Source organism: Equus quagga, chromosome 16 (assembly GCF_021613505.1).
Source record: "Equus quagga isolate Etosha38 chromosome 16, UCLA_HA_Equagga_1.0, whole genome shotgun sequence".
Classification (NCBI taxonomy): Eukaryota; Metazoa; Chordata; class Mammalia; order Perissodactyla; family Equidae; genus Equus; species Equus quagga.
Genome location: NC_060282.1, coordinates 13,569,000 through 13,592,869, shown reverse-complemented (window position 1 = coordinate 13,592,869; position 23,870 = coordinate 13,569,000). Strand labels below are relative to the sequence as shown.

The window sequence follows — 23,870 nt, the reverse complement described above, 5'->3', positions numbered from 1 at the left end:
GTTTGTCATTGTTTTTATCTTCTACTTATGAGTGAGATTATAGGTATTTGACTTTCTCCCTCTGAATTATTTCACTCAGCATAATACCCTCAAGGTCCATCCATGTTGTCACAAATGGCTGGGTTTCATCAATTCTTATGGCTGAGTAGTATTCCATTATGTATGTATACTACATCTTCTTTATCCATTCATCCCTTGATGGGCACCTAGGTTGCTTCCAAGTCTTGGCTATTGTGAATAATGCTGCAATGAACATAGGTGTGCATGTATCTTTATGCATTTGTTTTCAAGTTCTTTGGATAAATACTCAGCAGTGGAATAGCTGGATCATATGGTAGATCTATTCTTAATTTTCTGAGGATACTCCATACTGCTTTCCATAGTGGCTGCACCAGTTTGCACTCCAACCAGCAGTGTACCAGGGTTCGCTTCTCTCCACATCCTCTGCAACACTTGTTGTTTCCTGTCTTGTTAGTCATAGCCATTCTGACTGGCTATAACTGATACCTCGTAGTTTTGATTTGCATTTCCCTGATAGCTGATGATGTTGAACATTTTTTCATGTGCCTGTTGGCCATCTGCATATCTTCTTTTGAGAAATCTCTGTTCAGATATTTTGTGCATTTTTTAATTGGGTTGCTGGCTTTTTTGTTGTTGAGATGTATGAGTTCTTTGTATATTTTGGATATTAACCCCTTATCTGATATATGGTTTTCAAATATCTTCTCCCAGTTGTTAGGTTGTCTTTTCGTTTTGTTGATGGTTTCCTTTGCTGTGTTTTTTAGTTTGATGTAGTCCCATTTGTTCATTTTTTCTTTTGTTTCTCTTGCCCCGTCAGACATGGTATTTGAAAACCTGCTGCTAAGATCAATGTTAAAGAGCGTACTGCCTATGGTTTCTTCTAGAAGTTTCATGGTTTCGGGTCTTACATTCAAGTCTTCAAGCCATTATGAGTTGATTTTTGTGCATGGTGTAAGATAATGATCTACTTTCATTCTTTTGCGTGTGGCTGTCCAGTTTTCCCAACACCATTATTGAAAAGACTTTCCTTTCTCCATTGTATGCTCTTGGCTTCCTTGTCGAATATTAGCTGTCCGTAAATGTGTGGGTTTATTTCTGGGCTCTTGATTCTGTTCCATTGATCTGTGTGTCTGTTTTTGTGCCAGTACCATGCTGTTTTGGTTACCATAGCTTTGTGGGATATTTTGAAATCAGGGAGTAGGATACCTCCAGCTTTGTTCTTTTCCCTCAGGATTCCTTTGTCTATTCAGGGTCTTTTGTTGTTTCTAAATGCAAAATTAAAACTCACAATCACACAGTGAAGTGTATTTTCAGCCCCATTTTACAAATGAAGAATTGGCCTCCCGGAGAAGTTAAATTTCTTGCCGAAAGTTAAATGTCTAGTGGTATGGTATGGCCAGGACAATTCTACTGTACTATATCAAGATTCCAATTCACTCAGGATAATGGATAAATTAAGTCACATAATTAGGTATTAACATAGATTAACATGTGTTATATTAATGTACATTAAGATATATATCTTGGAATGTATTTGTATATGGCTGTGTGTATATGTGTGTCTATATTTACCAAAACTTGAAAATATGATCAAAGACAAAAACCCTGGAGTTGGCAGTCAGCTCACAGAGATGGTGGCCACATTCCCTAGTATAAAGGGGTATGTGCTCTTAAATTGCGTACTCTGAGTGTCAAGGTGATTGATGGAAGGGAAGAGGCTGAGAATGTGAACTGACAGCTGCAGAGTGTTGACAGCCAGTGGGGTTGAAGACCAACAGTCATCATGAACCAAGAATTGCCCATTGCTCATGCAGATATTACACAGAAGACAGACTTAACATGCCTTTGGTGTGGAAGGAACTGCAGTTGCATATCGAGAATTCTAGCCACGTTCACACAGGAGAATCAAGTGCAGCTGCAGTGACATCTTCAGAAAGCGAGTACAGTAACCTAGAGTGAGGGAATTAGTCATACTTCACCTTCTTCGTTTCACATTGTTCGTTTGCTGTTAACAACGGTTAACGGATGGAAGGATTGTCCCTCCCCGTATGACTTCCAGTTCCCATGAGATATGCAAATCCACATTAACCAGCCCAAAAGGTGGCATGTGAAAGTGCAGGACATCTAAGATTCAGGAAATTTTCTTTGATTCAATGGATTTTATCATGATTTCATATTTGGAAACTACTTCTTCTGCAATTTCCTTTCTCTTGGTCCCTTCCTAGCTGATTGAGAGTGAAAGAGCTCATAAAGATTCTTCTCCTTCAGACACGTGTTTAAAAAATGAAGAGCCTCATGATCATTTGTCCTCAGAAGGACAAGAGTTCACTGTTTCCCAGAATTTTGATTCCTATAAAGTTCTAGCAAAGAATCACAAAATGGAGCATAATAAGTCCCTTTGTGACTCTTGGAACCTATGTTCTTAGATGGGCTCTGTATCTCACTACATAAGGTGTTTCCAATTCATGATGTTAGGTGAAGGGTCCTAGTGACACTTTTGGATAAGCAGAAGTGCATGAAATAAACTCAGCAGGATCTCTACTCTGTGGGCTCTTAATGGCTTCATGGGTGTGGGCTGTGCTTTCCCAGCTGCACATTTAATAACTTGTACAATGACATTTTGCTAATGAAGTTCTTGTGGCCTGATATGTTCAAGTTTAAAAGGAATTTGACTTCCGGCTCTCTTTCACTTTTAAAATAAGTGAATGAATTATTTTTTAACCAGCAAGGAATTGATTTTTCCAGTGACTTCTAAACAGAATCTCCTTACACCAGGTAAGTCCAAGTCAACCCTGTATTTGAAAATTAGCAAACATTACCAGACTTCCGACCAAAGTGGAAACCCCTAACTGATCTTTCAACTGCACAGAACAATTCTATCTTTGAAAAAAAGTGAACTAGCTTTCTGGGAAGGTTTATCTTGTCCCAACCTGAAACTGGAACACATTAGTCACCAACATACTTTATTAAAATCTAGCAAACAGTGGGTAAAATAAAATCTCTGGTTGGTCCACTTAATTTGACTAAAAATTGTCAGTTAGCTTCCTGAAAACAGTCTAAATCAAAAGGAGGAGAGGCTGGATTCAAAGGGTGAGAAACTTAGTCAGTAACAGCTTACGCCTTCAGGCATTTCCAATAAAAAGGGGGCGATATTTTCTCCAGACAGGTCTGGAGTCTGGAGGAGATGACTCAGAATCACAAACTATCTCAGACACTTTATTTCAAGGCCATGAATGTGAACTGTGAGATTCGATGTCATTCCAATCATCAAAAGCCATGTTAAATACATGAAATGCACCTGAACATAAAGCTCAATCAAGTCTGAAAGAGGGTTTCCTCTGCTGATGCAGTTTGAAGTTACTTTGTGATGACAATCTGTCCAATCTATACACAAATCTAGGCACTTAAAATAGGGGCTCATGAACTGGTTTGAGGGTCAAACAGTCTTGACCTAAAAACTTCACTGAGAAATGCCGTTGCTCAAGTCTCCAATTTAGACAAATTATAAACATCAGTCTGAAGAAGGGAAAACAGGGTGAGGGGACTAATATTTATTTAGCACCTTCTTTTTCCCTTACAGGCACTGTGTTAGTTAATTTACATACATGCTCTCATTAGTCTCTGTTACAACAGTATGTGGTAGGCATCGTCATTACCATTTTATAGAGGCAAAGAGAAGATAAACAACCTGCTCAAGATTACACAGGGAGAAATTCAAATTCAGGTCTTGTGATTGTAAAATCTTTTCCTTCTCTTCTTAGTTATCTCCGATATGTGTTTTATAAATCAGAGGTTTGGGTGTTATTCAATAGGATAGTATTCTTGTCAATTTTCTTGAGTTACTTCAGCACGTGGTCTTCATTCTTCTAAGTTAAAGAAAATTACGATAGCTAACACTATTGAATGACAGAAACTACGCCAGGAACTTTACATATAAAATCTTCTTTAATCTCTGTAAAAAGCCTATGACAAGTTCTAGCTCTCATTTTACGGATGGGAAAATAGAAGCTTGCAACACACATTGCCTGGCATCACACAGATCAGAAGTGGCAAGACAAGGATTTGAACCTGGGTAGTCTGATTCCAGACTTGTTCCCTCAGCCATTATGCTGAGGTTAAATATACAGGCATACTCCACACATTTGCTTTATAAAATTGTTCTGGTCTTCTTTATTCTCTTCAGAAATAGAGTCACACCAACAATGGAACCAATAAGGAACCTCATTCTTTGTGCACATGCTATGGCTGGCTCCTTCCCAAATGATGAGGTTCGATCCAGGGAATGTAGCTGTTTTGCAGTCGAATGGCTCATTTTGGTTGATGGACTCTCATTAAGATGATGAACCAAGCAGTAAAAGCTAGTGGCCTGTAACTTATGTATTTATATTGGCAGATCAATTATCAAAAAATTTTAAATATTGCTCAACAGAATTGCTTGCCATAAAAGTAAGAGGCCAACAGACTGCAGTGCGTGGCTTGAGTACACATTCTGACACACCAGACCTTAACCACAATCGTGATACTTACTGTAGAGAAGAAGAGTGTGCCCTCTTTAGAACTTTCCTTTACAGCAGAGAACTTTATCAACATAACCAACATGAAGCAAATAGGCTTCAAATTCAATTTTAAAGAAAACCACCTCTCGTATACTTTGATGCATTTATCATCATTCTTAAATATCATCACTAACAGCTAAGGTGTTACTACAATCTTATTAAAACATGTCAACTCAGTTCATTTGGAGACATCATGAAGTTTCAGTTCTCCCTAAAGCTTATATAAGAGCAAGGAAGGCCTACTGTTTCTTCCTGAAGAGATGTCGTCGTTTTTCCTCCACCAAAGGCCGAAGAGATAATACAGTTACACATTTGTGTCTTCACACTGATAGCAAAACTCATGTTTTAGTCATACAAAGAGTAATTTTCAATGCTTTCATAGAACAGAGAGAAAACATCTTCCACAATGATGCTAGCTAATAGAAGTTCCGCTAGGTGTTTCTTACAGTTTTAAAATTTAAAATGTTTTATCTTTTAATATCTGGGTTTGACCCCAGAAGAAGCCAATAGCTTTTCTAACTCATTTTCTTTTTTCAAAGATTCTCAACGACTTTCTCAAAATGGCCATAGTGTCTTCATTCAAATTTCCCTTCATGGCCAGTGGGATCCCACAGCCCTTGCCTGGGAAGGGTAATCAGGAGGCAGAGTTAAGCATGCCAGGACAAGGTTGGCCTCTGGTCACGAGGTGCAAAACTGAGGAGAAGCCAGAATCCAAACATTGGAGTGAAGGTAGGGCCAGGAAGCATGGGGAGGGGAGTTCCAAAAGTTCTGTTCCCAGGGAACAGTCCTGAAGGAGGAAGTAAATGCACATTGAGGGATCTGCAACAAGGACCAGGCAAGGCTTAAGACTCCGAGCCTGGACAGGTGTCCTGAGCAATGGTAAGTGGAAGAATTGGAGCCGTCCCAGTTAGGCCAACATAATTTAACAAGACTTTCACGTTGGCCACAAGCTTGTTTAGATATTCTTGAATGTAAACACTTCTAAATATAACTGAACAAAAATTAGACAAGATTTTATGCTGACATAAGCTACTTCTGTCACAAGTTGAATCTTCACATAGCAATTCTCTGTTTAACCAGAATATTTGCCCACACTTTTAGTGCTAAGATGCATTGTCCTGAGGATCTTGCCCTCTGCTCAGGAGCTCAACTGCATGTCTCTGGTCCTTCCCAGAATGACAACACAAAGTGCTCAAAAGTGAAAATGGTTATTAGCCACTGTTTATGTGGCATTGTAAACATAATATAGAGTGTGGGGGAGTTTGGTTTCTTAAATATAACAGTTTATTTTGGTGAAATTACTATAACTTTTAAATCTCTTTCATTGTGTTCCAAAATCTGAGCAATTCTTTTAATTAACGTAATTGTTTTTGTTTTTCAATTACATGTACGTGTTTCACAAGTAACATGATCATTTTCTCTGCGCTTGGGCAGGTCTAAGCCCCAGACAGACAAGAATGAGTGTGCAGCTGGTTTTAATCTACTTTCCCGCATGTAGCATTACTCAGTGCGTGAGAAGAGCTAACTGGTTCCACCTAAGAGAACGCAAAGACTCCTCAGAAAAATGACATCCATAGGTCACAGCAAAACTCGTTTGCAGGTCATATTTTAGCTCTTTTCCCCAAACCTCATACTTTTAACTCTTCTCCAGGAACTTTAAACATTTAGAAAACAAAAATATCAGGCTTAAGTTTCTCTACTGAAATAAGATGGGGAAACAGTTGTATTTGGCATCAGAATTTCTGGGATCAAAATTAATTTTCCCCAATTCCTGACAGGGTAAACATGGAGACATCACTTCATCCTCATGAATGTTCACTTGCTAAACAATCAAATAGGAGCACCAATCCTTTTTTTTTTGTCTTCACTGTCTCTCAAGACTGCTCCTTAGATCAACTAAAATATAATGAAATAGTTCAGTACATTGGAAAACACAAAGCAAATATAAATAATATTTATTATATTTTCTCTTCTTGCTATTTTGTCAGTAAAAGATGAAAGCCACCATGTCTTCAAATAGCCAAAAGGTAGTGGGTGGGTCAGTATCAGGGCTGCCACATACAGCTGTGCAGTTTGTACACTGCGCAACTAGGGCTGTCAGGATGAAGCAAAGAGGGGCTTTAATCCAGCCTGAGATCTACTGACAAAGCCATGTACCCTGGCATGGGGCTGCTTTACTTATTTATTTTTGCTAATTAACGCAAAAGGACCATTTGTCTTAACAGAGGCCTGGATGGCACAAGAGAAATCAGGGCTCTGTGAAATCAGTCCTGAATATTAAATTAAATATATTTCTAATATCATTCAATTATGTACCTCTCAAAGTAAAGAATTTGGAATCAAGAAACCTGGATTCTAGCCCTGACTTTCCTGAAAATCAATAATTTTAAGCAATTTCCTTAGCTACCTTGGGCTTCTGCTTGCTAATTTGTAGAATGGAGAGGTTACCTTCCATCTAACCTGGATAGTTAAATTAAATGCAAATATATTTCCCTAGTACTCTGAAAATATAGACATGTTTATCGTTCAATGGATGGTTGCATTGCATCTTCTCCAATTATTCGCCTTACTTAAAAATTCTTGACAATCTGTGATTGATTCCTAAGAACAATAAGCTCAATATTTAAAATCTAGAAAACTCATGTAGTCAACCACCACCTGGTGCGAATGAGGCCTGGTGTTCTTCACCCATGGCAAAAGACCCACACCCACTCTCTATCTTCTTTCTCCATCATGTTTGGTCTGCAAATTCCCTTACTCATCTCACTAAAAAATTGCTTGCCGGCTATTGTGTAAATGATAATTGATTTAATTATTTTAGCCTAAACAAACAAAGCCCACATCACAAGATGAGATTAGCCGCAGGCATCTCCAAGGTTTGAAGTTCTAAGGCATCCAATTTAAATTGCACGTTAAACAGTAAGTTCACAGTTTCATGAAGAGTGTGGGAGGAAGGGGCCTTATGGAGCATCAAGTTCAGCTTCATTGTTTTGTAGAGAAGATCTTGAGGCTCTGAGCGGAGCAGGGACTGGCCCCGAATCACTCCGTCATGAGCAGCAGCATCCAAATCAGAAACCAGGACATCTGTCTCTAGGTTCAGTGCTTTTCCAATGACATCATGGTTTGGCTTTGCCAACTACATCTTTTATCATTCTCTCTCTTGTTCACTAAACTCTTGAACCTCCTAGGGCTGCATCTAGTGTCTTTGCACAACTTCAGAAAAAGCAGCCCTGCCTCTGGGAGACCATGCTCCAGAGCACACAGCTTCGTGAATAGACCATGAACTGGCTTGCCAGAATATCCTCATTTAGGCTGAAATTGTTTCCACCTCAGGGCCTTTGCCCTGACTGTTCCCTCTCCTTGAAGCACCCTTCTCTCCATAGATTCCCCAAGAAGGCTCCTTTTCTTTCTTCAGATTGTTCCTCAAACAACACCTCTTCTGAGACGCTGATATCTACCACTCTACCCAGAATCCTTGACCCCATCATTATTGTCTATACCATGGCCATGCTTTAACTTTTTCATAGGCCTTATCAGTCTTCAATATTATTTTTGCATTATTTATTTTTATACTTGATATTTATCTTTTTTTCCAACTTGAGTGTGAGTTCCAAGAAAACAAGGTTTTTTTCTTTTATTTATCTTCAGTCCTTAGAATAGTGACTGGCACATAGTGGGTGCTTGATACATGTTGTTGAATGGACAAATGAATGAATGAGTTCATGAATGAGCTACTCGTAGTTTCCTGAGGGCTTTTCTTTTACTCTGTTTTAGTAATGAAGCTTGTTGATTTGGGTGCTTCTAAGAAATTAGATTAGCATAATTCAACCTCAGTGTGATGCTCTTTAAATGTCAACTCCCTTTTTCTCTTAACGCTGAGGTGTTCTTATTCTTCTTACTCTTGTTTTACATGGCAATACAGTATATGTGGTAGTAGAGTAGTGCAAATTTCTTCCTGGAATATAACAATAAATTCAGAGGTCAACATGATGTTTGTACGTTATATCTGTTTCAAATCTGTTGGTTGACTTTGAAAGGAAACCTCACCTTGTCTTTATGAAGTATTTCTAGCTCTTCATATTGCTCTGCTGACACAGAGGAGGCTCTAAAACCAGAACTGTGCTTTTTCTTGTCCATGGAGGTCTCAGCAAATGGTGTCATGCTAATTACATTGTCTACTTTAAGCCCAAAATATTGATGGATAGTGAGATAAGGGTCCCTGTGGAAAAATGCTGGCAGGACTTCTTACCTATTATGACATTTTTATTTAGTTCACTCTTTATTTTCCAATCTACTTTCTTTAGAGTCAGTTCATTTAAGGGGTTATTATTCATAGCAAGAACACTTTTTTTTTTTCTTGTGGCAGAGAGAAGAGTCTAGAGATTGCAGTTGACGCAAGGGTAAATTCAGAAGCAATCCAAGCCAGACTCTGGCCTCTGTGCAGAGCCAAATCCATCAAACAGAGGAGATGAGACAGAAACGTATACTCTTTAATTAGGTCCTAACCGCAAAGAGTGGTTTTCAAGGGGGAAGGGAATCCTTGGATCCTCCGTACCAGTGTCTTCCTGTCCCTCTGGGATTCTCTGTAGCCTTGAGAGAAAAGTTGTTTGCAGATTACATCTTTTTTTGTTTTAATTTGATATAAGTTTTTGGTATTATTTTGTTTAAAGGCCTCATTTAATTAGCTTTTCACAAGGCTGGACTTCAAGGTCCTCAAAGGGCAAAAAGTATACAACCAACATTTAGAGATTATTCAGCACTTAGAGTAGTTTCTGGCACATAGTAGGTGCCTTCTAAGTGTTTGTGAATGAATGAATCAATTAATGAATACGAGAATGAGCAAATGAAGTAAATCAGTGGATTCATTCTTCCTACCTGATTATTTATAATAAGAAATTTATAAAAAAATTCTATTTCTGTAGTTATTTGGAAATATCTCAGCCCCATGTTTCAATCTTGGGCAATTTCAGAGCTTCTTGTAAAATCACTTGAGGCCTGTGTTGCAACTGCATCAGCTCCTTTGTCCAATCCTGCTCCATCTCATCCTTCCAGGTATTGTTTCCACCTGTACTTCCCAATAGACCTCCCACAGGCAAATCTCTGCTGCAGAGTCTGTTTCCAGGAAACTTGACATAATGTACCATTCTGAGACAGAGTTTTCTCATCTTTTGAAATATAAAAGACTGTATTTACCCTAGTGGGTTGTTGTGAAGATTAAAAGTAAAGTATAGAAAAGAAATGCCACAGGTGGCCATCAGTGGATGTTAATTTCTCTTCCTCAAACCCTGGACTACCTTTTAAGTCTTTTGCTGCCATGAAATAAGTGGTAGGCGCATACTTGTAGCATGAAAGAAAAGTGCAAATGTCCCCTTGTGTCCTTTTTTAGCCCATAACATGACAACATGGGTAAAGACCAAGATGCTCAAATACCAGGCCATCTCAATGTGGACTCTGTAAATGAGACCTCAAAGTTCAACTTAGGGAGAGTTTGCTTGCAATAAGTTTGAGTTTCTCCCATTTTTAAAAGTAAAGACAAGTTCAACAGTCATACCAGGCCCTTTTTGTCTCCTAGAGAAGGCTGTGAGAATTTTCTTTCTCCCTTTTCTGGAGGCTCAGAACAACTTCCATCAACAGAGAAACTAGGTTGGTTACCCGCCCACTAGGAGCTGTGAAGGTTCTCCTGAGAATCATTTGGTGCCCCTTTTTACCTAGATTCTCAAGCCTGACATTAACGCCTATCTCTAAGGAAAAGCCACTTGGGTCTATGCAGGAACCCAGCCAGCCCTTTCCATGTTCCCACTACTGATTCTCCTTTGAAGGAAAGCTAAAATGTTTATTGAGCTGCATGTTAGACAGCAGTTTTTATAGATGACACTTGATCCTGTATATCTTATATACGTAAATGGATTTTAGGTACAATGGTGAATCTCTATGTCTCAGTTTCTCTTCCTGTAATGGAGAGGTAGATACTCTCTGATGATGGGACAATAGAATATTTTGTTTAAATATAATGTAGACACAGATTCACTTAAAGGCACATTCCACTTTCAATGGATTCTTAATGCTGGAAGGAGGGTAAGAATAGTTGGATCTACCATTTACTGAGCATCTTTCATGTGCTAGAGCTGTATATCTGGTATTACTTGGCTAATGTTGCAATAATGCTACATAAAAGAAAACCAATCCAAACAAAAGGCTTATGAACACCAAGCATTTGTTTCATAGTCGGTCATGGGATCTTCCTACCATTTGTCTGATCTAGGTTGGGCTTGGCAGAGTGGCTTTGCTTTAGGCTGTGGATCTGCTGGGCTTGGCTCCAACAGGTGGATTCAGTGCATATTTGCTTTCTGCCTGTTTTTTCTGGCGCCTGGGATAAACAGACCATGTTACCTGAAGAAACCCACCTGTGACAGGGAAATACAACCCCCATACTGTAATTCTGTAGTCCTATCTGCTATTCTCTATCATAACCCATCTATAATTACATAGCAGTCATCTGTTTACCTGAGCTTTTGAGGGGCTATCGGTCCTATTCATCTCTGGATCTACTATGTCTTGGAAATTGCTTGGCACACAAAAGGCGCTCAATAAATGTTTTTGAGTTAACAGGTGCATAAGTGAATAAAACCTGAATAAATCTATACCAATACATTCTAAAAGGATTGTGCTAAACTGATGAATGGTTTCGTTACAATTTGTAATTAGGACAGGCTTGACCTGCTTGGGCAGTTGCTGAACCCTTTGAAGTTGACATTATGGAGCACAAATGACAAATGATCATTTCGTGTCAGCATTATTAGTATCATACACTGGGCAGAAAAGACCACTGATCTGACCCAGCATGTTTTCTTTTTGTAGTCATTCACGGGAACATGATTAACAATTAAGAGATTTCAGAAAACATCCACACATGGCTTTGAGCTCTTTCAAACACTGCACTTGGAATTATTAGGAGAAAATTATTCATTATCTACAAAGTATGAAACAAGAAACTGTTTCAGTAACTCACCCAATTACCACCTGGAAAGCGGTTCAAAAACAATTCCAAAAAGGCAAAGAGAAGGCATTCAGGGAGAGTCTTCACATCAGAGAACCAAGAGCTGGCTTGCAGCGTCTCAGATTCAATGGAAGGTGGTTAGAATTGGCCACAGGAGTTATAAAGACTTAGGTTTTACTACCTCCCTCAACTTTTAGAAGTGGATGATGCTGGACATGTCATTTAGCTTCTTTGAGTCTCAACTTTCTCATTTGTAAACAAGATAATAAAACCTACATGTTAGGCTGACTGTGAAGATTAAATGGGACAACATATGTGTAATACTTGATGATCTCTTCGTCTGTTTTTTGATGCAAAGCCATTTTCTTTTTAAATCTTGAAATTGGCTTTTTTGTAGAATATTGATGGAACTGCCATTTTCTTCATTTAGCTTTTCTTTTGCCATTATCTTGGTTTGCTACAGAAGGATAAAATTATTTTAGTATTCACCCATTTATCTAAAATCTATTATCAGTATGATGTGGATAAGTGCCATTAAATTGTTTATTAGGTGACCTCAGTTCTGATTCACTTCTGGCCAGTTTCTCTGGCTCTGTTATTTAGTCTTTCTGAGGCTCAGTTTCCTCACATGACGTTAATATTTAGAGTTTATTGAAGGTGTAAGAGTCTATGAATTCTACATCTCCTTATTTATCTGCTTACCACTATTTATTTTCATGTTTATGCATCCATCCATCCATCCATCAGTCCAACAAAAACACTTCATGCCATTCACAAAATGACCTTTTTATAGTGTATTCATGTTAACTTGAGGTTATAGGTAAACAACAAAAATTAATGAAATGGACGTGATGAAGATAAACACTACTGTAGCAGATGAGGAATATCTACACATTATGGCATACTAAAGTATATCAATTGACTAAATAAAATTGAACTGGCAGCCAAGGCATAGGAAACATGCTTTGAGCTAACCCAAAATACGAAAATTCAAATTAAGGAAGAAAATAAGAGGGTTATCATTTATACTTTAATCACTCAGAATCGGAGTATTTTAAATAACAAGCTTTTCCAACATATTCAGATGTAATTCACTTTATGAAAATCTAATCTACATAAAGAATTTTTTTTCTAGAACACAAATATCCCACATGTTAAGCCAAGATGGTGTTATTTACTATTCCCATTAAATATGAGCTTCTATTCGTTCTTAAAATATAGTCTTAGATCTTAGTTATTTCTACTCCAAATTCAGCCTCTAAGGAGATAGATTTTTCTCTAGCTCCCTCTTTTATTTCCACTGTTCCTGCCACTATCTTAGTCCAGATCCTTAGGAATTTTCTCCTGGTGATTACAACAGACTCCTAGCTGACCACCTTGCTTTCAAACTCATCCTTCTTCAATTCAATTCATCATCCAATCAGGTGATCTTTAAAGAAAATAAATTTGATTCTAATGATCCACTCAAAGATATTTCATTTCCATTAGGCTAAAGAACAAACCCGTTAGCAGAGCACACATCACCATTCTAACCCCATTTATCCTCATATCTCACAACCCTTCCACCTATACCAAGTGAATGGGAACTCTTACAGTTCCCTGAGCTTCCTTATGCTTCTGTGCCTTTTCATAAATGCTTTGCCCTGTAGGAAACAGCCATTCCCTATGAATACAGCTGAATCCTCTTTGATGGACTGATTAAATGCCTCCTCCTCCAGGTAGCCCCCTCCGACTTCATCATGCATCCACCCTTCTCCCACAAGTCAATCATAGTGTTCCTCTTCCTTGCTTCAAAAGCACCTTTGCTCACCTTCTTGATGCCTAACACACTGTACTGTAATTATCTGAAAAATGTTTCCATCTTCCCCAGTACACTGTGACTGGTTGAGTGCAAAGGTCCATGAGCCTAACAGAGTGTCAGACATTTAGTAAACATTTGCTGAATGAACAAAGTAAGTGAATTTTTTAAAGCAAAGGCAATTGCGTTGTCACACACAAAATTTCAAACAAGAAAGAAAATTACCATCCGGGATGATTTGTCTGAGTGGTTTGGTTCCATGTCATATTATGTGAGGGATTAAAGGATAGCATTTTTTTCTCTTCAAATTGAAAATAGCTTTGTTTTTACTGCTTTTTTGTCCTTATATTAAAGGGAGCTTTCATGGTAGACTTTAATATGACTTTGTCTCTGTATTCACATCCCTTGATACCCTGCTTTTCACCCTAAGTCAGCAAGATCAAAATCTTCTGCTAATTATCTTCACTACCTGCTGCTGCGTATGTGTCAGTTGCTCCAACAATTATGCTGGTAGTAACGGCACACATTCCCGTGATGCAGGGTGTGATGGGTGGACTTCAAAGGGCCCATGCCAAGTGGTGAGGCATATTGTAGTTCAATTAAAGCATAATTAAGGTGGCATGCTCTATTCTTACTTCTGCCTGTGTCAAAGATAACCCATTCCAATAGTGCACACTGTCACCTTTATGGCAGCTCCAGAGGTACACGGGGGATGGCAGAGCATCGCTCTTTAACCCCTTCAGTGTCCATCTACTTGAAGATGGCCTGAGGTGGGTGGTAGGGCCAGGTTTACTTCAGCATACTTGTATTGAGCCTCTGCTTCATGCCGGGTCCGGAGGTAGTCTTACGTACAATATTTCACCCATTTCTGGTGGCAGGTGTTATCCTCATTTTCCAGAAGGCCTAGCTACAGCTCAGAAAGGTTCTATGACATGTCCCAAATCATGAGATTTGCCACTCACTAAGTCTGTATCCTTGAGCAACTTTCCTAACCTTTGAGATTCAGTGTTTTCTTCTGAAAGGGAATTAATGACTTCATCCCGAGTGTGTGTATGTATGTACGTGTGTGTATGTATGTATCTATCACAAGTAGAGTGATCAACAGAACAGCTACTCAATAATCTTTTTTGAATTGTTGCCATTTTGTTTTCATTTTCAACTCATCCAGCTCCCAGTTTTCTTATGCCTAATGACACATTTGACTGTCATGAACTCTACTCATTCTATCAAAACAACACCAATGTTTGGTATGTCCCTAAGGTAACTGAAAAAGACCACATGGGGACTCAATTCCTCTCATTTATGTCTCATTCTCACAGCAGTAGCCCGGAGGATGATTGATTTAAGTCAGTGTTTGAAGAGGTCATTGGGGCTATCTTGAGCAGCTGATTTTCTGGTCTCCACTGGTGGCTTGGTAAAAGACACTGAGCTGGTTCATCATAGTTAAGAACACAGAATCAGGAGTTAGAGAAGTATGAGTTTATTTCAGGCTCTGTCATTTAATAGTTGTGTAAATTTAAGGAAGTTACAAAACTTAACTAAGCCTCAGTTTTATCATCCTTAGAGTAGGAATGATAATAGCCTCGCCTCATGGGACTGTTGACAGGATTAAGTGAGATAATGCATTTAAAACTCTTGGCGTTATGTCTGTCCCATTCTTAGAATCCAATGAATAAACATTATTATTATTATCACTGATACTATTCTAACTTCTTTTCCCTTATCTCCTCTAATTTCATCTCACATGTACATACTCTCACCCAACCTCAAACTCACCTCATATTTTCAAATATTTTTGGAGGTGTTATCATGCAGCAGAACAAATGAGTGAAAATACAGGCTGTATGCAAATTACCTCTGGAATTCATTCCACCCCCATCTTTGCAATTTAATCAGATTCACTTTTCAAAGGCCCAACCATGTCTGACAATTCTCCTGGCAATAGCTGCAGTGAAAACTTGAGCATATTTCTGAGACCTTTTAAAAGCATGAGTTCCTAGTTATCATAATAAACCGGATTTCAGAGTATACAGAGTATTATCAGTGAGCAGTATCAGACCTTCAGAATCATCAACATAAAACTAGGTTGAGTGGGATGGGAGAGAACTCTGAACATGATTCTATCACTTCCTGTCTAAGAGCGAAGCAACGATACCAGTGTGGTTCCTGTAGCAGCGTATGAGTGTAACAGTATGTCAACAGACTCACAGTATAGAATTCTGTTAATGTTTCAACTGCAAGGCAAGATTTAGTGGAGTATAGACTTGCTTAAATCCTGACACACAAATTTAAACACAGGCAGCAGAAGACCAGGTAATGGAGAGTAAAAGAGAAATACAGAGGAAGCGAGGGAGGAGAAAGACAGACAGACTGAGATGATTGTCATGCAAATACCTGGTATTGCAAGACTATTTTCTAAGTAGTTGCTATCTGTTAAGAACTTTTATTTTCCTGTGATATCTACTATACCCTTTCAGTTAAGGATATTAAAAAAAAATTCCAAACAGTCAATAAATTCTCATAAATAGTACTAAAATTGAGACAAAAAGATTCTCAGTTTTTAAAGAATTCTAGTAGGCAGTTAGAAATTTGAGTAATTGGCAAGTTTTCAAATTTACAGTAAAAACCCCAGTTTGCTGAAAAGTGATTCCATGGGGCCAAATCTTAGCAATAACTTTGTATTCAGCCTCTTACATGCTATAGATGTATTTTCTTATTGGGTGTGCTTTTTCCCGAATAGATCTTGCATACTTCCTAGCCTATGACATAGACTCCATCAAGTAAATTGAATCTTGCCTTGTTGTGTGAACATGCTCATTACCACCATCAATTATACCAACTTCAGGGTCAACACAGGTCAACATATGTAGTTTATTTGCCTTACACTGGCTGGCTTCAGACTGCTGTGTGTTAGGAGTTCTTATGTTTGTTTTTTATGGATTTTTGTTCCATTCCTCTCTGCAATTACGCATTGTTTTGGACACTGCATCATCCTGGAAAAGAGCCTTCTACTGGCTCCTATCTACAATGGCAAAAAAAAAAAAAAATCAAAAACAAAATCATCAAGGCTTCATTTCTTTCAAAGAATGTGGTAAATATCTATGTCATGCCAAGTATGTGCTAAGAGTTAGGGAAAGCTCATGGGCTAATAAACTGGATAGGCATTTATGAAAGTAACTATGATGCAATAAGAACAAAGTCCTCTGACAGCGATCTCGGACTCAGATGCCACGGAGGCTGATCAGATAAGATGAGTTTGAGAGGCCCATAGGCTGCTTGAGAGTAGAGGAAACTGTCCTAGGGTAGAGGCTATTGCCATTTCAGCTGGTACTTAGTTCCAGTCCATTTTTGTCACACCAAAATGGGGAGTAAGAGGTGGAGAAAGGAAAAATAACATTCTGTAGACTTAAGGCTATCTGACATAATCTTATTCATTTGTACGTCTGCTTCTCCTTTCCTTCCTCCAGGATGAGGGACTTGGGCATGCAATGCATATGTATTGAAGAAATCTTAAAAACCTCAGAGAAAGATAATGGTGTTTCCTATATAATGTGGATGTAAAAATGTATGGTGTGATGGGTATAAATGTTTGACCTTGCTTCCTTCCAGCCTTTTCCTCTTCACTTATTCAGCAAATAAATATTCAGAGCCTATTATGTTCTAGACATTGTTTCCGGTGTGGGAGATATAGCAGTGAACTAAGACAGCAGAACCCCCGTTCTCATGGCACTTAGATTCTAGTTGGGAAGATGCGTACAACAAACAAATAAGTACATTCACACTGAGTATATACTTGTAATATTAATGAGTGCATATTTGTAAGTATACATTTACATATACACTTGTTTATTGTCTGCATCCTCCCAACTGAAATGTAAGCATTCTGTACATATGTGTGTATATATATGTATAGAAATACAAATGCTTACATATGTAAGGATATATAGATACATATGAGCATGAATGCATTCATTCACTAATTCAATAGTTATCTTTGAGCCCTATTTTCAATCTTGTGTTAGGGAAAACAAACGTGGAGGTGGAGAGAACAATTAACAGGAACTAACCCAAATTGGAACCCATAATGTATAAACTAAGTGAATGAAAGTCCAGATGGAGAAAAAGAGTTGGGATTGAAAACAAATGTAAAATTGCAAATATAACTGTGCTACCAAGAGAGGTATGAGCTGTCATGAGAACATGAATGCAATCACTCTTTAATTCAATAGTTATTTGTTGAGCCTTATTATGTACTGGGCATCCCCTTCTAAATACTACGGATGCAGCAGTGAGCAAATGAGACTAAGCTTCCTGCCATCACTGAGATGCCATTCTAATAGAAGGAGATAAAGAATGAAAAAGATAATGAACTGATTATTAATTAATTGGCAAGCAGAGAAAGGGACAGGAGAGTAAAGGAGGCCACAGTTTTAGATAAGTTGGCCTGGAAGAGAAGGACTCCCTGAGAAGGTGACTTTTGAATAAGGATGTGAAAGATAAAGTGATCTATTCAGCCTTTCTGCCTCCTGTATCGCAAAAATGAGCACACTATTGCACAGAAACCGGGGTTGTTGTGATGATTAAATGAGATCACATAAGAGAAAGCTTCTGTACTAGTACCTAGAGCTCAGTAAAGGTTGGTTCCCAACTGAATGAATCTAACTGCTCCCCGTATTCAGATGAGGAGCTGAAATCTGGTTCACCTGTTGTACATTTTTCCTCCATTGTTCCAGTTAACCTTTAAAACAAATAAATCAACCTCCCCCACTCCCTCTTCAAGTGATAAGTAATATTTGCTTGCTACTAATACATTTTGCACTTGGACGTGCTTTTCTTCATTCACCTCTTTTTGCCCCAAAGTCCTGAAGAAGCCAAGACGCAATATACCCTTGTTTGTTCAAGACATTGCCTGAGATGTATAGGAAAAGAACACAAATGAAACTTACTGGGAGTTCCAGGTCAGCATGAAAAACATCCTGGAGGGGCCGGCTCCGTGGCCGAGTGGTTAAGTTCGTGCACTCCGCTGCGGGGGCCCAGGGCTTGGATCCTGGGCGCGGACATGGCACCGCTCGTCAGGCCACGTTGAGGTGGCGTCCCACACCCTACAACTAGAAGGACCTGCAACTAAGATATACAACTGTGTACAGGTGGGGTTTGGGAAGATAAAGCAGAAAAAAAAAAAAAGATTGGCAACAGTTGTTAGCCCAGGTGCCAATCTTTAAAAAAAAAAAAAGAATTTTTTTTTAAAAAAAGAAAAACTTCCCCATTTGGGTTCCAGGAGTGTCTGTAACCAGGAGCAGCAGATTGGGTAACACATTGGCTTGTGGGATGACCTTGGTAGGGCGCATGACCTTCTTAGATCTCAGTTTTCTCATCTATAAAACAAAGGAAGTGCTAACCTTCTCTGACCCCTTAAAAGCATTAAGAAGGGGAAATAAGTTAATGTTTGGAAAGGCCTGTGTGACCCTTCAAGCCAAGACATTATCAAAGTACAAAGTAAATTACAGGCGCTGTTTGCTATCCCATTAGTAACTCAAATAGTACGAGGGGCTCCTCCTGTCAAATCCTTGCAGTCAAGCTTGTAAGACACACTTTTTTTTTCCACCAGGACGAAAATGGGAATGAAGGAGTTGGAAACTTTCTCCTCAGACTCATTTTTCAAAGGTTCTGCAGTGGAAATTCTTATGGGCACTGATAGGTTCCCCCTCAGAGGCAGACCTTTCCCCAATCCCTCATCCAGACCCAGGAGCCTGGAAACAAGATAAAGTTTGGAGCTTGGAACCTGGACTCAAGGCTTCAGGGCTTTTTCGACTTCAGCCAAGTCACTTAGCATTCCTGACGCTCTGTTTCTGGATATGTAAAATAAGAATCCTCCTCCTCCTCCTCATCTTCATCTTCATCGTACCTTCTTGTTTATGATGTCTCCTTAATATAGCTAAATAGCTAAAATATAAAAACTTAGCTTTTACTATGTTAAGCACTCTATTTATACTATCTCCTTAAATCCTCACAAAACCCTATGGAGTATGGGCAATTATTAGACTAAATTTTCATACACAAAGATGAGGTTGTAGAAAGTTAACTTACCCATAGTTAAAAAGTTCAAAGACAGAAAGTCTGGAATTCCCTACAGATCTGCCTGATTCCAGGCTGGAAAGCTGAACCTTAGCTTTATTTGTTCTATTCATCTTCATGCACACCCAACCTGGCACAGAGTGGCTCAGCATCCCCCAGTGTTATGTACCTGCAGAGCAAAATTGCTTTGTGATTTTTTTTTTCTTTTGCTGAAGAAGATTGGCTCTGAGCTAAGATTTGTTGCCAATTTTCCTTTTTTAGCTTGAGGAAGATTGTCCTAAGCTAACATCTGTGCCCATCTTCCTCTATTTTGTATGTAGGACACCGCCACAGCATGGATTGATGAGCAGTGTTTAGGTCTGCAGCTGAGATCCCAACCTGTGAACCCCAGGCAGCCAAAGCAGAGTGTGTGAACTTAACTACTATGCCACCAGACTGGCCTCTGCTTTGTGATTTTTAAAGCATTATTTAAATTATGGTATTTGGATTAATACATTTCCACATACCAAATGTGTTCATCAGCCCTTTGTACAGGACAGCAAGCGCTGAGACATCTAACACATCTGCCTATTTATCACTGAGAATTTGCAGCAATAAATCCTTTCTAGCTAAGATGAAAAGATTGAGTGTTAGTACATGGCTGTATGGGCCTGATACTTGGATCTCCAAAGGTTTATTCAGGCTCTTTTCAATTTATTAACCTGCACTGTTAAACCAAATTATAACTATCATAATCTGCAATTTATTCCCCAGTATAATTTCAGACAAATGAGATGGAGTTTTGGGGGTTGTGTGGTGAGAGAGAGAGTGGTGGCAGAATGCCGGTGGAAACACAAAACACGCAGTTCCTGATAGACCGTTTTCAACCATCTTCAAAAGTCTTTTAGATACTAACCCTCATTTAGCACAGAAGTGTGTCTCACACCCCAAGCTACACAACAGTGTTTGGCAAATTAGTTCCAATGGAGATCAAAGACGTCTCCCTTCCCTAGTTGATTAAAAGGAAAGACCAAATTTGACTATGTGTTGATGAAAGAGAAGAGGAGGCCAATATTTGAAACTGGTATTTCAATGGTTTACTTAATCTTTTCTCAACCTTTATAAGGTAATTATTGAATCTTCATTAACCCTTGTTAACATTGCCTCCAAGAATTGTGCATTTTATTGGGGTGAGCAGGAGCAGGACAAGAAGACTTACGAAGTAGGAGCTCTAATCAGCCAGATCATTAGAAAGAGTAGATCCATTGGAGGTCATGTTGTTTTTTTTTTAATTTCAAGGCATCTTCTACAGTAATATTCAAGCTGTGACTGGGTTTAAGAAAGCAGATTCAAACCCAATGAAGATAATTTTCAGTTTGCTGCAGAAACATTTCAAATACACAAAACTGATTATCATAGGATTGAAAGAGACAGAAGGTTTTCTTTTCATTTCAAGGGGGAATTAAACGCCATTTTGAAATAGTATTGCAGCCTCCATACTTAGATTTTCCACTTCCACCTTCCATGAAGTGGCATCTTATCATATGGCCATTAAGCTCACATAAATTCAGCAAAATTCATTCTTCATAAGGGAAAAAAATTAACTAGTTCAGGTTATTTCTCTCACCACTCCACTAAATGTAGTCATATGCTAGAATAATCTTCTAGATTGCCAAATAGGGTGGCAAGTGCTCAAAAAAATTCCTTTTCTGGAATTAAAAAAAACAAAACAAAACTAGGGATACTGGATCTACTATCCTGAAAGGATGAATGTCAGTCTTCTAAGTGGCCTTGTACCTTTCTAATCCATTTCAAGGGAATTTTCATTGTACGTTTTTTTATCTCACATACTTAATTTAGAACTTCACACTTCAGAAAGATGCAATCTGACTGCATTCCACCCAAAATGGTATTCTAAAGGGCAAGTTGGTCCATGAGTCTTCCTAATCGATGCCTTTTCATTCATTCATTCCACAAATATTTAATTCCACTTTCTATTCTGTTAGAGGTGCTGGAAATACAGCAGTAAGTAAAACAGAAAAACATCCATCTCCCCTTGAGTTTTTATCCCAGTGGAGGAAGGCAGAGATAAATAAACAAACACGTACATAAGCAAGATGATTCCATGTAGTAGAATGCCCAAAGGAGACAACAAAACAGAGGGACTGGAAAGAAACAGGTGAGTCACTTTCACATTGAGCTGCAATAGATGCCCTTTCTGAGAAAGTTATATATGAGCTGAGATTTACTTGATGTTTGGTGGAAAGGAGACGGCCACGTGAATGTCTGGGGAGACGAGTAGTAGATGTGTGAATGCAAAGGTCCCAAGGCAAGAAGGAGCTTGGCTTGTTTGGGGAACAGATAGAAGATGAGCCGAGCCAGAGCTTCAGAAGCTTTGGCTATTGGTAAACTCTTTTTCAGCACATAGAACACTCCTTGATCTGCTATGTCCAACTTTCCCATCTCGTCTCTCAACACTCATATTTTATTCCAGCCTCTACTTTTGCTGAACTGCTTGGAGACTCTGGGATGTACGTACCAGGCTGTTCACGTCTCCATTTATTGGAACATGCTGTTCTCTCTGCCTGAAATGTGCTTCTCCACTTTGTCATCTGGTGAATCTTACTCATCTTTCAAGATAAATCTTCCCTTCCATCCCTGTGGAATCACAGAAAGAGAATGATTAACTGCCCAAATTATCCAGACCTCTATCGCTATCAGAATGCTGTGTCGCCTCTTTTAGAGACTGTATTCTAATTGAATATTCTTCTCTTTTGCTCTCCTTGGACCTGTCATCAAATTCAGCACAAGATTTTAGGCTGCAGACCCTGGAAAAACACGCACCTTTCCTGTGTCTCATGCAGAAATATAGGTTAACACTCAATAAATGAATCAATTTTTTCCCCTTCTTTCTTCCCTTGCTTCCTTCAAGTTCATTTTATGTAAATTTGGGCATAATCCTTGATACCTCCCTTTTCTTCATCCCTTGGACTCATGCTATTAGAAAATCATCTGGCTCTGACCTGATACCATATGCTTCATCTATCCACCTCTACAAACATACGTTGTATCACTCTTCCCGTTCAGCAGATGTGATTCTGGCAGTCTGGTCTGCTCACTCCTTCTAGTGCACCAAGAAATTTCTCACCAGGGCCTTTACACTGTTCCCTCTTGAGACGTCACAGAGAGACTGCCCTAGACCACCCCATCATGCACTCCACCTCCCTGTACTCTTTATCACATTATCATTTATCAAAATATTTGATTATCTGTTTTTTTTACTAGTTTATCATCTACAATCCTTCATTATAAGCTCATCGAGAACAGGGACCTTACGTGCTTTATCACCATTGTGTCCAGTTTGGCACACATACAGGTTGAACAAGTGAATGAACAAATGAACATATACATAAGTACCTGTAATGTGCCAGGCTTTGTGTTAGGAATAGAAAATAATTCATGGCCTTTGGCACCCAGGCCCTCTTTCCTTCCTTGTAAGTCAAGCTTTTCTTCCTTTCTTCTGTTCTCAGGCATTTCTTGAGAGACTATCATGCAGTGCATGGACTTAGAACCTTGTGATAACACGCTAGAGCAGCGGCCATGGGTCTCATCTGAGAGGTCACCAGTTATCTGTGTCCTAAAAGAGCCCCTAACCTCAGGTACTTATTTTGCAGTCACCTGGGTTTGATAATAAGATGGTGTGAATGGATTAGATCAAATATATCCCTTAATTAGCACTCATCACAGGATATTGTGGCTACTTGTTTAAATACCCATCTTCCCTACTAGACTCTGAGATGCTCAGTGGCGAGTGCTACACCTTATTTGTTTTTTGTCCTATTCTTCATCTAGTACCACTGCAGGCGTACTAATTTTTTTTTTCATAAAACAACCACCAGAACAATTTTGGCACCTACTTAATTGTTTTTCAGAGCATGCAGGAAGTTTAGAGATTATTTGGCTATCTTCTCTTGTTTCAGATGAGAAAAATGATGGGAAGGATGATGGTCAAAGTATATGACAGAGACAAAACCGTGGTTTGGGTCCATGGCTCTAAGGCTTGCCTGCTTTTCTGGTTCAAAGTGGCATCTTCATCTGAGAGAAAAAGCACCATTCTTGGGAATCATGCTGGGTTGATGAAACTTCTGCTCTAACACGGTAAGGCAGCAAACAGATTAGAAATGAATGCTGAGCTGGCATCGAGAGCTGATGTTTCATCTACAGAAGACTCAAGGCATATGCCAATCAGACAGCAAGGAAATCCTGCCTACTCTGAGACTGTCATCAGCGACAAGGAGCTGAGAGCTGTCACTAAATTAATCTATCGGGTGATGTTGGAGAAAAACATTCGCTTCTGGAGGCTGGGCTGCTTGCAGAGACAGTAAAGGATGAGACCTGAGAGCAACTTGGAGGCAGACAGCATGGCCACCCTTTCCCATACTTA

The 23,870-nt window shown here is 39.0% G+C and overlaps 1 long non-coding RNA gene across 3 annotated transcripts in view; it reads right to left on the bottom strand.

Moving 5' to 3' along the window:
* The window catches only part of LOC124227756 (uncharacterized), a 54,256-nt gene extending 35,792 nt beyond the window's left edge, over positions 1 to 18,464 (bottom strand). For all 3 annotated transcript variants that reach the window (XR_006885541.1, XR_006885538.1, XR_006885539.1), the window contains exon 1: positions 18,319 to 18,464. This is a non-coding gene — a long non-coding RNA (uncharacterized LOC124227756). The remainder of the gene's footprint in view (positions 1 to 18,318) is intronic.
* Positions 18,465 to 23,870: the final 5,406 nt, after the last annotated feature.